Source organism: Dendrobates tinctorius, unplaced genomic scaffold (assembly GCF_039654945.1).
Source record: "Dendrobates tinctorius isolate UK_male_01 unplaced genomic scaffold, ASM3965494v1 ptg000133l, whole genome shotgun sequence".
In the NCBI taxonomy this organism is placed as follows: Eukaryota; Metazoa; Chordata; class Amphibia; order Anura; family Dendrobatidae; genus Dendrobates; species Dendrobates tinctorius.
This window is the reverse complement of record NW_027361801.1, coordinates 22551099-22564412: the sequence shown is the minus strand read 5'-3', so window position 1 is coordinate 22564412 and position 13314 is coordinate 22551099. Positions and strand designations below refer to the sequence as shown.

Here is a 13314-nt window from a genome sequence, read left to right as displayed (position 1 = left end):
GACCGGGACGCCGACCATGACATGTAATTGAAAGAAAGGAAAAAGAGTTGGAAGACGTGAGGAAGACAGCCGTCCTAGGTCAGGTCCCCAACATCACGGACACCCCTGAAGGAGGAAGGCGGGCGCTGGTAATGATCTGGAAGGTAAGAGACCTCGATCATGGCGTACCGAATAGTGGAAGGTGACAGAAGGGGAGAGTAGGGGAAGGTACACGCCATAGAGAGAATATGGGTGTACCTAGCCCAATTTGAAAGACGTTGTCATGTGGCATGCGCGCTGGTGAGTAGCAGTAGGCTGCTCAGAGCATAGTGCTCCCAGTATGGTTCGGCACCCGCAGATAGTGGGTTTGGCTCAACAGCTGGTCCGACAACAGAATGTAGGTGTAGCTTCAGAATGACGAAGGCAGGGATGATGATTGTCGAGGACGACAATGGACAAAGGAAGGGAGAGTGTAGGGAAGGTGACCTGACGGATGGACGGACTAGTCAGAGTGAAGAAGGAAAGGTTTGCACAGTGTAGGTAGGTGTTAGTTATTACAGTGGGGAAACAGCTAGGAAAGTGTAGTGGACGTGCAGTACCTTGGGTTGACCATTAGATGGCAGGGAGGAGTGTGAGCAAAGGACTTGACAACAGCTTAGGGCTTTAGAAACCGTTGGTCATGGGGGAGTGGTTACAGTGACAGGGGACCGGGAGAGCTATAAATACTGAGGGAGGGTTCCAGAAGGTTCCAGTCCCCAGGGGGAGCTCCGGTGACAGGAGGACTGCTACAGTCTGTGCGCTGTGAGGTGAATCCAGACCAGGGGGACTGAGGAGAGAGAACGTCAGGGGGGTGGTCCTGACAGGAAGAACCGCAGAAGGGACGAGGCACTGGGTGTGAGACACCGTATTTGACATGACGACTGATTAGTGGAAGCGCTGTTGGTTTACTGGCCTAAGGCGGCCACAGTGACGGACCTGTCAGGAGCGTCGACGAGTGAGGAGGGGACGGTGTGTGCAGACACATCCCCAGCATAAAGTACGGTGTGAGAAGCGGCTCTGGAAACGGAGGGCCGACAAGGGAAAGTGTATTGCTTTTAAGTGCGGTATACTGTGAAGGCTGTCAAGTGGACGGCCAGAGAATAAACTTGGACTTGTTGCACCCAGAATCTGCCTCCATCGTGTCTCTGTTATATCTCTGCGCGGTAAGAAGAGGGACCACCCCCCCAGCCCGGCCCCCCGACCCTACACCACCACAGCCTCTTCTTTCCACTTTCCCTCAATGCATGACATGCTTTTTAACCTTCTTCACTTTGCATTTGGGATTTCAGTGGCAAGTAGGCCTCTGACATCATGGGCACATGTTGTGAAGCCATGGTGAACATCATGATGTCATGACATTATGACAAGCATCACGTGAGGCCTAGTCAAGGCCTCAGTCAACCCAAATCTCAAAGTCACAGCATGCACCACAACATTATGATTTGCACTGTGGCCTACTCAGTGGAAGGCCCGACACAGAGTACTGATGGTCAGAGATGTTTTGTGATGTGGGAAGGTGGAAAGAAAAGGCTGGATGGAGTTGAGGACCTGATGGCAGGCTGTGGCTGAGCAGGTGAGTAGCAAGGTATAGTTTTAAGCCTTTTTATACTGTTCAGCATGATGGAAGCCACCTGGTTATAATTTTTCTGAATTTGCTCAAAGAATTTGCAAAACAATTATATTCAAGAGAATACAATTTTTTGTATAATCTAATCAGATTACCGTATTTCCGTAGAAACCTGAAAAAGGCTGTCCACCAACATTCACCGTACAACCTGATGGAACTGGAGAGGATCTGCAAGGAAAAATGACAGAGGATCCCCAAATACAGGTGTGAAAAACTTGTTGCATCATTCCCAAGAAGACTCATGGCTGTACTAGCTCAAAAGGATACTTCTACTCAATACTGAGCAAAGGGTCTGAATACTTATGACCATGTGATATTTCAGTTTTTCTATTTTATTACATTTGCAAACATTTCTACATTTCTGTTTTTTTCAGTCAAGATGAAGTGCAGAGTGTACATTAATGAGAAAAAAATGGACTTTTTTGAATTTACCAAATGGCTGCAATGAAACAAAGAGTGAAAAATTTAATGGGCTTGGGTCTGAATACTTTCCGCACCCACTATATATATATATATACTGTATATATATATATATTGTTTTTCACAATACTGTCAGCTTAAAATTTGAGTAGCTGAAGAAGTATAAGATTGTAAAATATTTACTGTAGCTTTTTTGCCTTCTGATGCATTTAAGTGAAAATTGATGAAATTTTACAAATAATTTTCATAAAACAACTTGCAGATCTATGTGTCTCCATATTAACAGACAGCAAACAAACCTGTGCTGCCTGATCCAGCAATCAAACTCTTTCATCTCCCTGCTAATCTACTTCTTGCTAATCTATGAAAGAAAGAAGTGAGGCACCGATAAAAGGCAGAACAACTGGGCTTGTTTGTTATGATGGAAGTCCAAAGGTCTGTATCACAGCAATAAACACAAAACAAAGACATTTGCAATTAAAAAAATTGTAAGTTGCTTTGTTTCTCACTTTGGAGAGACAATAGAAAGGATTTCTGATGTTGGACATAGCCTAAAGGCCCCGTCTCACATAACAAGATCGTTAGCGAGATCGCTGAAACGTCACCGATTTTGTGATGCAACAGCAACCTCGCCAGCGATCTCACTACGTGTGACACATAGCGGTGACTTGCCCCCCCGCTGGATATCGCTGATCGTGCTCGAATGTGCTAGGTCATTTTTTGATCGTTGGTGTCTCGCTGGCCAGCATGCATTGCTGTGTTTGACTTCGACGAGCGACCTCGTTGGTGACGCAGAACTCAGGGACGCAGGCGTGAGTCGTCAGAATAGATGCTGTGTGACAAGGTCCCAACGACCACCGAGGTCATTATATAGATCGCCGTATCGTTGCTGCATCATTGAATAGATCTGCCTGTTTGACAGCTTACTAGCGACCATGTAGCGACGCACGAGCGATCCTTACCAGGTCGTATCGTTGTCGTGATCGCTAAGTGTAATGGTAACCTAAATGTAGCTACGGGTACAGTGAAGAACAATGGGGTAATATTCAAATGCAATGGGGTTAAAAGTTGACCGGTGATGTCTCATTTTTAGAATAAGATGTGCAAAGCCATTTTTTTAGGGACCACCTCACATTTGAACAGAGTTTGAGGGGCCTATATGACAGAAAATATCCAAAATTGACACCATTCTAAAAACCGCCCCTCTCAAGGTACTCAAAACCACATTCATGAAGTTTATTAACCCTTCTGGTGCTTCACAGGAATTTTTGGAATGTGGAAGGAAAAAATAAATATTAACGTTTTAAAAAAAAAAATTCACAAGGGTAACAGTAGAAAATGGACCATACAATTTGTTGTGCAATTGCTTCTGAGCAAGCTGATATCCAATATGTGGAGGAAAATAACTGTTTGTGCGCATGGCAGGGCTTGGAAGGGAAGGAGCGCCATTTGACTTTTTGAATGTAAAATTTGCTGGAATAATTAGCGGATGCCATGCTGTGTTTGGAGAGCCTCTGATGTGTCTAAACAGTGGAAACCCTCAATAAGTGACACCATTTTGGAAACTAAACCCCTTAGGGATAGAGATGAGTGACTTTGCCTTTTTTCGGGTCGAGTCGGGATTCTTGAAACCCGACTTTTTTAAAAGTGGGGTCGAACGAAATTGGCCGACTATATGGAAAAGTCGGGGTCCGACTGAAACACGAAACCCAATGAAAGTCAATGGGGAAGCAAAGTCAGCAGGGAGTGGAGGACAGTAAACATACCTACAGTGCCCATTTCAATGCCAACGGCATCAATTCTTATTACTTAAGCTTGTCAACCTTAATTTATTTTATAATAATAGTTACACATTGAAAACCGGGGGTTATTTGGCTAAAGTTGTTGGGGGGGTAGGGCTGGCGCCAGGTTTTCGTGTGCCCTGGGACAAAGAGTGTCAGTGCACCCTTTTAACACATAACACAATTCATAATGCTCCGATACGGCACAGAAATATAGGTATAGTACAATGAAAAAATACTTCACTGCTTACATGACATGACTGATATCTATTTTAAATTCTACAATAGCTCAAAAAACGGGCAGTATATTACTCCTTACAGTATTATGGCCACCACCTAGTGTGCCATACAGAATATTGAGCCCCATATATTTCTCCATACTGTATATTGCTCCCCAAAAAATGCTCCCAACATTTAAAAAAATTAAATACCTCTCCTCGCTGGGCACTGCTCTACTCTGGACTCCTCAGCATTGCCATCTTCAAGCTCTCTGCACTTGTACTGTTTCGGTAGAGGGCATACAGACATGATGTCATCACGCTCTCTAACCTGAATGTCTCTGTCAGGAAAGGTGGAAGACGTCACGGCAGTGGAGCAGGGAGAGGTAAGTATTGCAAGCGCTGTGGCCCTGAGCAAGCATGGGGGGCCCACTCGTGGGCGACGGCACTGGCACAGGACCCCTCATAGTACGACAGTATGTCTGACGGCGAGTGGGCCCTCCCACCGGCAGAGACACTTTTGCGTACTATGAGGGACCCTGTGCCACTGCCGTCGCCCAGGAGTATGACTCCACCACCTCCTCAGGGAACTGGCACTTTCATCTGCACCTTCCTCTGTGTCACCGTGTAAGGTGGTATAGTATGCGGGAAGGGGCACCTGAGTTTCATCAGTGTCACATTCTGGCTCTGTAGAGTGCGAGGGGAATGTAGTGCTGTGGGTGAATGTACCAGCAGAATCATCTAGCAGTGGCTGTGCATCAGTGCACTCCTTCTCCGATTCATGTGTGACTGGGGAATTCAGGATTTCACTTGATAGCACAGGCATGGCATGTGAAATGAGCTCCATGGAGTAATCTGAAGTGTGGGCTGCCGCATCCTTCACTTTTGGTGGGGGTGAAGGAGACAAGGAAAGGGGTGGTTCCTGACCAGAAGCCTGCACTGACGACTCAGTGCTTGCATTTTTTTAAACTTCAGAAGAGGAGGCGATAGAGCTGGAGGCTTTTTTGGCAATGTAAGGCAAAACCAGTTCCTGATGCTCCAGCTTTAAAAGCAGTTTAATTACTCCCAGAAAAGAGAGCCTTAAAGGCCTTCTTGTGCCAGACGATGATGCAGGCTCAACACCTCTGTTAGCACCGCTACTACCACGGGTTCCACTGTCCCTGCCGTCCCCATACTCACCGCTGCTGCGTCGGCGTCCGGTCCGGGTTCCTCTGGCCTCTCGCTCCCTGCGTGCACCGCCAGTCGTCCTCCGTTCCGGCGGGCGGTCTTCCGGCGCGTTCCTCCTCTGCCTTCGGCCGCGCGCACTGTGCCTCTGCGCATGCGCCGAGGGGCCTGACCACGCGCTCTGCCGTATGACGCCCGCTGCCTGACCTGATCCTGACCCTCCGCCTGGCCAATCGGGGGATACCAGCAGGTATTTCAGGCCGCCCTCCCTTAGGGGAGGCGCCTGACTATCGAGTTCTCCTCGCTGCGCTCAGGCCCTGCTTGCTCACGCTGGCTCCTGCTCTCACTCGCTCTCCCGGCTCCTGTAGCTGCATCAGCCTTTGTCTCCCTGCTAACCTCTCTGTGTCTTCCTTTTTCAGCCTCCTGTGCCCCGCTTCCGTCTGGTTCCCGCTGCTCTCCTCACCCTTCCGCAACAACCTCCGTTCCCTGGACCCTGGTTACCCCGGATCTCTCCTCCTCCTCTCCGCTGCTCATCCTCTTGAGCCGACCCCTGGTCCTGGCCGCCGTGACATTTGAGCTTCCTGAGCCTGCTCCCAAACGGTCCCTGTATAGGGGTCGGTCCACCTGGTGCGCTTGCTCAGGGAGAGTTCGGCGTCATGGTCCAGTGGGTCCACTCTTGCCCCCGTATCCAGCCCCATAACAGAATAGTCAGGCCATGGACCCCGCCGGGGCCGCCGCCCAAAAGAAACTAGTGTTCCTACGGGAGAACCAGACCGTATAATGTCTTTTATGATGACTATGGACTCCCGCCTCTCGGCCTTGCAGGCCGCAGATCCCAGTAACGCTTCCCAATTGTCCAGTCTTCAGCAGGAGCTGGGTCAACAGCGAGATACCCAGGCCCATATTCTGTCCTATATGGCTTCGGTCGACGATCGGCTGCTCTCCCTTCAGTCTGCAGCAGCACGCGAGCCGTCTCGCAGCCCAGATCCTGTCCCGTCCCCTAGGCTTGGAAAACCGCCACGGTATGGCGGCGACCCTAAGCTGTGCAGGGGTTTTTTGAATCAGTGCAGGTTGCATTTTGAACTCCTGCCTCAGCAGTATCCCACTGACCGGGCTAAGGTGGCCTTCATTGTGTCCCATTTGGAGGGAGAGGCCCTCTCTTGGGTGAATCCCCTGTGGGAGCGGGACGACCCCATAGTCTCTAGTCTCCAGATCTTCACGGACACTTTTCGTAAAGTTTTTGATGAGCCCGGCCGGTTGGCTTCCGCTACAGAGTCCCTTTTCTGCCTCACTCAGGGTTCTCTTACGGTCGGACAATACGCCATCCGGTTCCGCACCTTGGCCTCTGAGTTGGGGTGGAATAATGAGGCTCTGGTCGGGGCCTTCTGGCGTGGTCTCTCAGGCAAGATTAAGGATGAATTGGCAGGACGTGATACCCCGGCTACCTTATAGGATCTCATTTCCTTGGCTACAAGGATTGACCTCCAGTTTCAGGAACGCGCCCGCGAGGCCGCTAGGGAGAGGAGACCGCTTAGACCTTCTGCTTCTCTCCACAGGCCATCCAGTCCACGTTCCCTTGGGTCGTCCTCCAGTCCGGCGCCAGAGCCGATGCAAGTAGATGGGGTCAAGTTAGCGGAACAGCGCCGGAGGGAGAGATTGACGGATGGCTTATGTTTGTATTGCGGCAGCGCGTCTCACTTCCTGCGTTCTTGTCCTGAGAGGCCGGGAAACTCCTCCACCTAGGCCAGGTAAGAGAGGCCGTCCTAGGTGTGTCTCACTCCTCTCATCCTCTTACTCTTTCTGTGCAGCTGGTTTTTGGTCAGAGACGTGGTTCGGAGGTGGCCTACGTGGACTCGGGCGCGGCGGGGAACTTCATCCGGTTGAAGGAGGTGAAGAAGTACCAGATTCCCGTTATTACCCTGAGGACTCCACGGGTTATCGCCTCGGTTGACGGGAGACCTTTACAAGTGTCGGTGTCTCTGGTTACGGAAGAGGTGCGTCTCCGCATCGGGGCATTGCACCAGGAGCTGATCTCGTTCTATGTCCTACCCAACCTGTCCCACGCTCTGCTACTTGGCCTCCCCTTGCTTAGGACACATGAACCCATATTGGATTGGCGCTCCGGTGAAGTTCTCCGCTGGGGGCACCCTTGCCAAGAAAGGTGCCTAGCTCCCGTCCTCCCTGTCACTCCTCATCCAGTTTCCTCGGGCCCTGCAGGCTTGCCTGCCGCATACTGGTCATTTTCGGACGTCTTTGATAAGAGAGAGGCAGAGACACTTCCCCCACATCGCCCGTATGATTGTCCTATTGACCTACGGCCGGGGACTACTCCGCCCAGGGGTCGAATTTATCCACTCTCTCCAGCGGAAACTACTGCCATGTCCGAGTACATTCGTGATAACCTTGCCAGAGGGTTCATATGGAAGTCTTCTTCTCCTGCCGGTGCCGGATTCTTCTTTGTGAAAAAGAAGGACGGTTCGCTCCGCCCGTGCATCGATTTCCGAGATTAAACGATATCACGATAAAGAATAAATACCCCTTGCCTCTCATTCCTGAGCTCTTTGACCGCTTACGTGGAGCCCGCATCTTCTCGAAGTTGGATCTGCGCGGAGCCTACAACCTCGTTCGCATCCGCTCCGGTGACGAATGGAAAACGGCCTTAACACCCGGGACGGGCATTATGAATATCTTGTTATGCCCTTCGGCCTCTGCAATGCTCCCGCGGTGTTTCAGGAGTTCGTGAATGACATCTTCCGAGATCTGCTGTACTCCTGCGTGGTCGTGTACCTAGATGACATCCTTATTTTTTCCCCGGATCTGGCATCCCACAGGAGGAGTGTTCGTCTGGTACTGCAGCGCCTGCGAGAGAATCACCTCTACGCGAAGCTTGAGAAATGCCTCTTTGAGCAGTCATCGTTGCCCTTCTTAGGCTACATTGTTTCGGATTCTGGGCTGGAGATGGATCCTGAGAAATTGTCGGCAATTCTTCAATGGCCTCGTCCGGTAGGGGTCAAGGCGATTCAACGGTTTCTTGGCTTCGCCAATTATTATCGTCAGTTTGTGCCACATTTTTCTTCTCTCATCAAACCCATTTCCAGTCTTACTCGCAAGGGCACCAACTCCTCGTCCTGGCCCGCCGAAGCTGAAGAGGCCTTCTCCAGGTTCAAACAAGCCTTTGCAACAGCCCCTGTGCTCCACTGACCCTAGGCCAACAAGCCATTCGTTTTGGAGGTCGATGCCTCATCCACAGGAGCGGGTGCAGTTCTCTCTCAACGATCTTCCTCCGGACGACTGGTTACCTGTGGGTTTTTCTCGAAGGCCTTCTCCCCTGCCGAGTGTAATTACTCCATCGGGGACCGCGAGTTGTTAGCCATAAAATTGGCCATGGAGGAGTGGCGCTATCTTCTTGAGGGAGCGGTCCACCCGTTTACCATCTTTACCGATCACAAGAATTTGGCATACCTCCAGTCAACCCACAGACTGAACCCCCACAAGCCCGATGGTCTCTCTTTTTTGGCCGGTTCAGTTTTGAGCTGCATTTTCGTCCCGGACCTAAAAACGTCAAGGCTGATGCATTGTCCCGTTCTCTGCAGTCTCCAGATTTGGTAGAGGAACCGACTCACATCATCGATCCGGCTAAGATCATCACGGTGGCTCCTGTGAGTCTAATCACTCCTCCTCCAGGCAAGACCTACGTTTCTGAGGCGGACAGAAGAGAGGTGCTGCATTGGGGACATTCCTCTAAACTTTCCGGGCATGTCGGAGTCAAAAAGACACTGGACTTCATTGCTCATTTTTATTGGTGGCCTTCACTTCGTCAGGATGTAATTGACTTCACGGCGTCTTGTTCCTCGTGTGCCAAGGTCAAAGTTCCTAGACGTCCACCCTCCGGTCTTTTGCTTCCTTTGCCGATCCCCTCGGTTCCGTGGTAACATATAGCATTGGATTTCGTCACCGATTTGCCTAAATCTTTTGGATGTACGACTATCCTGGTGGCAGTAGATCGCTTCTCTAAGATGGCCCATTTTGTTCCTCTTCCAGCGCTGCCCTCTGCTCCAGAGTTGGCGAAGATTTTTATCCAGCATATCTTCCGCCTTCACGGCTTCCCGCAGCATATTGTCTCTGATCGTGGTGTACAATTCACTTCTCGATTTTGGAGAGCCTTATGCAAACTTCTGGAGGTCAGATTGGACTTTTCGTCCGCCTACCATCCTCAGTCCAACGGGCAAGTGGAACGTGTCAATCAGGTGCTAGCCTCATATTTACGCCTGTTCTCGAATGCGCACCAGGATAACTGGGTCCATCTTCTCCCCTGGGCAGAATTCTCCTACAATAATCATTTCAGCGAGTCCTCAGCTAAGTCTCCATTTTTTGTAGTATTTGGGATGCATCCCGGTATTCCACTGCCGATATCCACTGCTTCCGGTGTGCCTGCAGCGGATTCCCTGGCCATTGAATTCTCCAAGGTCTGGTCCGAGAATAAAGAAGCTCTTACCTCCCGGGACAACAAGTTTGGCTGTCGGCCAAGTATATTAGGCTAAAGCTCCCGTCTTACAAGCTTGGACCCCGCTACATTGGGCCTTTCAAGATTCTCAGGCGCATCAACAACGTGTCCTACCGGCTGGAGTTGCCCGCCTCGCTCCGAGTTCCCAACACCTTCCACGTCTCTCTCCTTAAGCCAGTTGTCCTGAATCGTTTCCACCCAGCTCCAAACTCTTCTCCTCCACCAGTCAGCTCTGATGATGTTTTTGAGGTGAGAGATATTTTGGCCTCAAGAAGGGTAAGAGGTAAAACATTTTTTCTCATCGACTGGGAGGGTTTCGGTCCCGAGGAGAGGTCTTGGGAACCGTCCGAGAACATCAATGCTCCACGTATTCTTAAAAGGTTCCTTTCCAGACACAGTAGAGGGGTGTGTAAGGGAGGAGGTACTGTTAGCACCGCTACTACCACAGGTCCCACTGTCCCTGCCGTCCCCATACTCACCGCTGCTGCGTCGGCGTCCGGTCCGGGTTCCTCTGGCCTCTCGCTCCCTGCACGCACCGCCAGTCGTCCTCCGTTCCGGCGGGCGGTCTTCCGGCGTGTTCCTCCTCTGCCTTCGGCCACGCGCACTGTGCCTCTGCGCACGCGCCGGGGGGCCTGACTGCGCGCTCTGCCGTATGACACCCGCTGCCTGACCTGATCCTGACCCTCCGCCTGGCCAATCGGGTGATACCAGCAGGTATTTCAGGCCGCCCTCCCTTAGGGGAGGCGCCTGACTATCGAGTTCTCCTCGCTGCGCTCAGGCCCTGCTTGCTCACGCTGGCTCCTGCTCTCGCTCGCTCTCCCGGCTCCTGTAGCTGCATCAGCCTTTGTCTCCCTGCTAACCTCTCTGTGTCTTCCTTTTTCAGCCTCCTGTGCCCCGCTTCCGTCTGGTTCCCGCTGCTCTCCTCACCCTTCCGCAACAACCTCCGTTCCCTGGACCCTGGTTACCCCGGATCTCTCCTCCTCCTCTCCGCTGCTCATCCTCTTGAGCCGACCCCTGGTCCTGGCCGCTGTGACGTTTGAGCTTCCTGAGCCTGCTCCCAAACGGTCCCTGTATAGGGGTCGGTCCACCTGGTGCGCTCGCTCAGGGAGAGTTCGGCGTCACGGTCCAGTGGGTCCACTCTTGCCCCCGTATCCAGCCCCGTGACAACCTCCTGCCTTAGCTGCTATTGTGCTTTTGGCATTACCAGCAGATGCACCACCACCACCATCAGTACCAGCTGGCCCCCCACACCCACGTTCATGGCCTCTTCCACCATACTTAATAATTTAGGTACATCTTAACCATCATCGATCAGTACACAAAATTTCTAGTGGTCGTCCCTGTGAAGGATTTATCTGGCCAGACTACACAATGGTGGAGCAGGGAGAGGTAAGTATTGCAAGTGCTGTGTCCCTGAGCAAGAAGGGGGACCTACTCGTGGGCACCGGTACTGGCACAGGGCCCCTCATAGTACACCAGTGTATCTGACGGCGAGTGGGCCCCCCCACCATCAGAGGCACTTTATTGTACTATGAGAGGCCCTTTGCCAGTGCCGTCGCCCAAGGGAGGGGCCACACACCTGTTCAGGGCAACAGCACTTGCCCGTGTGCGCCAGGTGGTGACCCCGGTCCTGGGGGTGCAGGCCAGTTAGGGAGGTTTAAAAAATGGCATATGTTGAGGTGTAGACTGGACTTTCAGCAGCTGCAAATGGAGGAATTGGAGAAGTCCGAGGAAGAGGAGGACAAAAGTGAGCCTTTTTCTGGCAAACTATGTGTTATCAGGGGAAGGTGGGACAAAATCCTTTGAAACCCATGCATGGCTCATTTTAATGAAGGTTAGATCATCAACATTTTGGGTCAACAGATGGGTCCTTTTTTCTGTCAGGATTGATCCAGCAGCACTGAAGACTCTTACAGATAGCACACTACCAGCAGGACAAACGAGCTCCTGTAAGGCATATTGTGCCAATTCAGGCCATGTGTCCAGTTTAGAGGCCCAATAATCAAAGGGGAATGACCTGTGAGGGAGAACCTCGATATGGGAGGAGAAGTAGTTTGTAACCATAGTTGACAACTGCTGTCTCCTGTCACTTGCAATCAATTCTGTCTTAGCTGTCGTGTGCGCGGTGCTTGAGAAATCAGACCACAACATGGTCAGGAAACCCCTGTCTCCAACGCCAGTTCGGCTGTGTGCACCACGAACACCTCTTCCATTTTGTCCACTACGGCTCGTGGGAGAACAAGCTCCGTTGCTGGATGCTGGGAATGCCTCAAACAAATGGTTTACCAGAGTTGCTTGTTTGCTAGCCAATATTAGCTCTAGGTTCTCCTGTGGCGTGATGTTATGTAATTTGCCTTTATAGCGTTGATTGAGGATGCTGGCCAACCAGTAGTCGTCATTCCTCATCATTTTGGCAATGCGTGGGTCCCTTTTTAGGATCCGCAAGGCATAATCACACATGTGGGCCAATGTTCCAGGTGTCAATGCTGCACTGCCAGTGGTGGGTGGAGGAGCACTTTCTGGCAAATACACATCCCTCCAGTCACGCACAAACCCTGTACCTGACCTTGGCATGCCCACATTTTCTCTTGCCCCCTGAGAAGCATCCTCCTCCCCAAAATAATCATCCCCCTCATCCTCCTCCTCATCTTCCTCTTCTTCCTCCACCTCATCCATGACAGTTCCCTGACCAGACAATGGCTGACTGACATCAAGGATTCCCTCCTCCTCCTCCTCCTGCTGCTCTTCAGCTGCAGATGCCTGATCCTTAATGTGCGTCAAAGTTTGCATGAGTAGATGCATAAGTGGTATGCTCATGCTTATGATGGCGTCGTCTGCTCTTACCAGCCGTGTGCATTCCTCAAAACACTGAAGGACTTTACAGAGGTCTTTCAGCTTTGACAACTGCACACCCGACAACTCCATGTCTGCCCTCAAACTGCCTGCCCGTGTATCCTCCCACAAATGCATTACAGCCTGCCTCTGTTCGCACAGTCTTTCAACCATGTGCATGGTAGAGTTTCATCTTGTAGCAACGTCTATGATTAGGTGGTGCTTGGGGAGGTGGAGTGATCGCTGCAGCTTCTGCATACGACTGGAGTGTACGGGCGAGCGAGGGATGTGCGAGCACAGTCTTCGCACCTTATGGAGCAGGGCTGTTAACTCTGGATAATTATTTAGGAAGCACTGCACAACCAGGTTCAAGGTGTGAGCCAGGCAAGGTATGTGTGTGAGTTTTGCAAGGGCTATGGCTGTCACAAAATTCCGCCCATTATCACTGACTACCTTGCCTGGCTCAAGATGTAGACTGCCCAGCCATGACTCAGTTTGTCAATGCAAGTAGTCGGCCAGTACCTCCGTGGTGTGTCTGCTGTCGCCCAAAGACATCATTTTTAGAACTAGCTGTTCAATAGTGGGACACCTCGCGTGCAACACTGACTGATGTGGATGGAGTTCTCGTGCGACTGTGCACTGTTGACGAGCTTTCACTTCTGGAGGAGGAGGGTCGAACGCCTACAGCCAACTGTTTCCTATACCGTGGGCTAGGCAGCACTGTTCCAACACCGCTGTCCCCTGTGGAGC

The 13314-nt window shown here is 51.3% G+C and overlaps 1 long non-coding RNA gene across 3 annotated transcripts in view; it reads left to right on the top strand.

The window, feature by feature from the left end:
- The window catches only part of LOC141048131 (uncharacterized), a 425218-nt gene that overhangs the window by 250187 nt on the left and 161717 nt on the right, over nt 1-13314 (top strand). For all 3 annotated transcript variants that reach the window (XR_012219966.1, XR_012219965.1, XR_012219967.1), the window contains one exon: nt 1754-1849. This is a non-coding gene — a long non-coding RNA (uncharacterized lncRNA). The remainder of the gene's footprint in view (nt 1-1753; nt 1850-13314) is intronic.